Raw genomic sequence first — 4,971 nt, 5'->3', positions numbered from 1 at the left:
CTCGTAGTCTAGACTGATGGCATCACCCTCCAGCCAACACTTGTTTAACATTTGTGTGCCAGAGATTACATACACATGTTTTATGTCATTGTGCAAGACGGAATATTAGTGGTAGTGTGTGTGTCTGAGAGCACTGATCTCTAAAAATAACCCGAAAGTGTTCACACACACTGAGGGAAATATGCTTGTAAAACTAAGCTGATAACACGTTGAAGTGTTCCCTCTGTGCTGATTGCTTCTTCAAAGCTGATAAGCATTGTGCGTTCCCTCTCTATATTTTATCTTTTTACTTGTCAACTCTCATCCTCGTCATCACTGAGCTTCGACTTCTATTTATAGGCGTTTGGCTGAACGTACAGTGAGACTCAGTGAATGAACCCGTTGCAGTTTGAATTTGTTCCCCCAAATAGATATCTGAAACATTTTCTTTAAGCGTTGCTGCAACGTCTCTTATTGTACCTTGATCGTACAATAGCTTTTGTACCTTTGTGCACAGCTGGATTAAGCTTGGCTTATCTGAAAACCGGTTCGCTCCTAACTGATGTTCTGAACTGGTCTTGAACTTGTGAGGTGAAATTAGTTGACTCATCAGTGGAACTGATTTCACTGATTCAGTTTAACTGGTCAGTTGGGCTCTTCGTCAGTTGAACACTTCTTCAACTCGCCGGGCTTCTAAAGGTCTTTTGCTGAACCACCTATCAACTGGACGATCAATTGAATTGCTCTTGATACTTCAGTTGTACTGGTTCAGTTCGATCAATCAGTTAGAACTTTCAGTTTGCGTCTCAATAGCTTCAGTTTAAGCTTGATAAATGATCAGTTTGAAGACTGATTAGTTTAAGTTTCTGCGCTCTTATATAACTCATTAGAAACAAATAAACAAGTTTTGTTAACATCAAAATCAAGCAAGATTGCAAACAAGAAATGTTTCAACAATAAGCCCGCATTTTCTGTGCCTTTAAGATATTTCAATATGCATTTGGCAGCTGAAAAATGCGATTGTTTAGGATTTTCCTGAAATTTAGAACACATGAAAACAGCAAATACAATATCAGGATGACTAGTAGTTAGGTATAACAAAGAACCTATTAAACCTCTGTAGAGTGTCGTCTCAACTAATATTCTCCCTTCATCTTTATCTAATTTAATCGATGATCTCATGGGAGTACTTGTAGCTGAACATGTTTCCATGCCAAATTTCTTAAGCAGTTCCTTTGTGTATTTGGTCTGACTGATAAAAGTACCAATTTCAAAGTTGCTTCACTTGCAGACCGAGAAAGAATGTTAGTTCACCCATCATGCTCATCTCAAATTTTTCATGCATTAACTTTTCTAATTTCTCACATAATTTTGGGTTAGTTGACCCAAAAATAATGTCATCAACATATATTTGCACAAGTAAAATATGATCATTCTTTGAAATTTGAACAGATTCTTATCAACTGATCTAACAGTAAAATCATGATTAGTTAGAAATTTTGAAATTGTTTCTTACCAAGCTCTTAGAGCTTGTTTTAGACCATATAGAGCTTTGTTCAAATGATAAACATGATCAGGAACAGAGTTATTAACAAAACCTGGTGGTTGTTCAACATATAATTCTTCCTGCAACTGACCATTTAGAAATGCACTCTTGACATCCATTTGGTATACTTTAAAGTTTCTGAATGAGACATAAGCAAGGAATATTCTGATTGCTTTCATTCGTGCAACTGGTGCATATGTCTCGTCGCAATCTATCCCTTTTTCTTGCCTATATCCTTGTGCTACAAGCCTCACTTTGTTGTGCACAACTGAACCTTCTTCGTTCAGTTTGTTCCTATAGACCCACTTTGTACCTATAATGGTTTTAGAGATTGGTCTTGGAACTAAGTTGAGACATTGTTATGGGTAAACTGATTTAGCTCTTTTTGCATAGCATTTATCCAGTTAGGGTCAGCAAGAGCTTCATCAGTTTTATTTTGTTCCAGTTGGGAAACAAAAGCAGAATGAATAAAAAGATTAATCATTTGATTCCGAGTTCTTACATGATCAGATGGATTACCTATTACCAATTCTGGAGGGTGTGATTTCTTCCATCTGTATTCAGCATAGGTTGGATCGATTTCAGCAACTGGTTCAGTTGGTAACTGAACATTTTCTTCAGTTTCAGTTGTTGTTGCTTCAGTTGGTGATTGAATTTCATCATTTTGCTCCACCAACTGATGATCAGGAACAATTTCTTGTTCAATTGATTGATCTAGTATCTCTGGTTCAGGTCTTTGAAGGAGATTTCGATTGATATGAACTTCTTCTTCACTATCATCCTCCAAACTTATATCTGTAAAGCGATCAACTAGCTCAACTGGATCAGTTGGCTTATCAATTAATACAGATTCATCAAATACAACATGGATTGACTCTTCTACATTAAAAGTGAATTTGTTAAATACTCTATAAGCTTTATTAACTGATGAATAACCCATAAATACTCCTTCTGCAGATTTTGCATCAAATGCTTTCAAATGATTTTTGCCATTATCGTTAATAAAACATCTGCAGCCGCATATTCTGAAGTAAGATACCACACTTTTATGACCATGCCAGATCTCGTATGGCATTTTTAAATGATATTTGTTAATCATGGATATATTCTGAGTGTAACATGCAGTGTTTACTGCTTCTACCCAAAACCTTTGAGAAACACCAGAATCAGAAAGCATTGTTCTAGCTTCTTCTTTAAGGGTTCGATTTCTTCTCTCAGTTACACCATTTTTCTGAGGAGTTCTTGCTGCTGTGTAAGGCCCGAGATAATAAAGATGATATTATTTTAATCCGAGAGTATGTAATTGGAAACTTTTGGAGTGTTGAATTATATTCCAAGATGTTTGCAATTATTTAGGATTGAAATGGAATTATTTAGGATTGAATTGAATTAAAAAGATTGAGCGGGGGCCAATTTGCAATTAGTGAAAAGTTGAGGGACTAAAGTGCAAATATGAAAATTTAAGTGGGACACTTGTCTTGGTCACCTCTTGAACGTGGCATTCCCTTCCAATTTTCATTTTTTTTCATGGATGCCTAGCTTGGAAGGGTGAAAACGTGAGTTTCCATGGGTTCCTTCAAGGATTTTGATCTTCAAAAATTCATATCTCAACATCCAACAATCAACTTATTAATCCAAGTATAGATTCTTGATCCTTACCTTAAGAGCTTCAAGGGGAGGTAATTTTCATCCATTTCCAGCATGTTTCAAAATTTAGATGTTGGAGGATTTGTGATTTAATTGTTGATATGTGTTCTTGAGTATATAGAGATTATAGAACCGTAATCGGATCGAAGAACGGACATCATATGAATTGGTTTGAAAAATCCAGCATGTTGTTCGAACCTAGTAGGTGCAGATTTTATTATGTTGTGGTTGATATTGTGAGGTTTTTAGTCGTTGGTATCAGATTAATGATGTTTGAGTTGCCGGGTATATCGAATTTGCGCCGTTATGCCGCCGAAATTGATATAGATTGAGTTTTGAGCAAACCAAGTCTTACTTTGAATTATTAGATTTAGATGGATCAGATTCAGTATTGATTTAGATTGATCAGATATGATAGTGATTGAGATTACATTGATATTGACCAGATAGTGTATTGAGTTGAGTATTAATCAGAACAGATTGTGTATTGAGTTATTCACTGATACAGTGTATTCGATATTGTCATTTCAGATTTGATATGGACAGATTTGAATACAGGTCATCGTCTTCGTCAGACCGGGACGACAAAGGTATAATTCATGTGATATTCGGGAAGACACGACTCAAATAAGATTCTATTTGAGTTTCCCAACAAAATCACATACTAGATTATTGTTATATTCTGATATGAATATGTTTTGTTTATGTGTTGATATGCTATGCTTTAATTACAGATTGTTATTTATTGCATTTAAGATAGGGAGTCTTGACAGATCAGTCAAACTTCTAGATGTTCGGCTATATCACAGCGTAGGGGAAGATCAGTCTCCTATTGTAGATGTGGATATAGATCAGGCCGAAGTCTAGGAATAAGACGTACCGTCACCCCGATTGGGAGGGTAGGTGGTAGATCGTCTTATTCATACCGGGATCCCTAGAGTTATAGTTGAGTCGAGTCTAGACATGATTTGACTAGAACTGCATGCGTTTATGGATGTGGTTTCATAGACTATGAAACCCATCTTTATTGCTTTCAGTCATGATAGTATATGTTTATGATTTGATTAAACTGCATGTTTATCTGAATTGAGTTGCATGCTTATTTTGATTTGATTTTTATAGATTATGAAATCTATTACTTTTAAATATGTCCATGATAGCATGTTTATAATTTAGATTGTTTATATGCATGCTTACCATGTTTTATTAGATTTGATACTTTTAAATATGTCCATGATAGCATGTTTATAATCCGGCTTTTGTCTTGTTTTGTATGTGTGCATGACAACAGGTGGGACAAGATCGGGGTCGAGAAGATGATGAGAGAAGACGAGTTTAGCGTGGTGATTCCGGACTTGGATAGATTTGGTTTTATTACTTGAACTTTAGTAGTTGAACCTTAGATTAATTGAAAAGACTGTTGTACATTATTGTACCTTTATACTGAAATGTAGTTTTATACAGATATGTATATTATGTAGATGCCATTACCTTCCGCACTTTATTTTAAAAAGAAAAATTTTTAGACCCTGTTTATCTTAATTGATAATTAAATCCCAAAGATGATTAAGAAGAAGATCAGCGTCCGGGTCCCCACAACAGGTGGTATCAGAGCGATAGATCCTTTAGATTGAGATAGTCAGAGTTGATAGATTCTTTAGACTGAGATAGAAAAGAATGAGCGGGGTAGATTGAATTTTCTTTCCTTGCATGTGATTGCTAGCATGAGAATTATTTCAATGTTGACCTACATTGTGTGTGCTAGCATGATTTATTGCTTTCCCTATTACATGTTGTTT

General features: G+C 35.4%; 1 long non-coding RNA gene across 1 annotated transcript; it reads left to right on the top strand.

Annotated features, from left to right (window-relative positions):
- Window positions 1–3,633: 3,633 nt before the first annotated feature.
- LOC142539097 (uncharacterized) lies at window positions 3,634–4,710 on the top strand. Its single transcript, XR_012818811.1, has 2 exons — window positions 3,634–3,762; window positions 4,464–4,710. It is a non-coding gene; the product is annotated as an uncharacterized LOC142539097 (long non-coding RNA).
- Window positions 4,711–4,971: the final 261 nt, after the last annotated feature.

The sequence above is a fragment of the Primulina tabacum genome, chromosome 3, assembly GCF_025594145.1.
Source record: "Primulina tabacum isolate GXHZ01 chromosome 3, ASM2559414v2, whole genome shotgun sequence".
NCBI classification, from domain to species: domain Eukaryota; kingdom Viridiplantae; phylum Streptophyta; class Magnoliopsida; order Lamiales; family Gesneriaceae; genus Primulina; species Primulina tabacum.
Note: the sequence above shows the minus strand (reverse complement) of the source record. Positions and strands in the feature narration are given on the sequence as shown.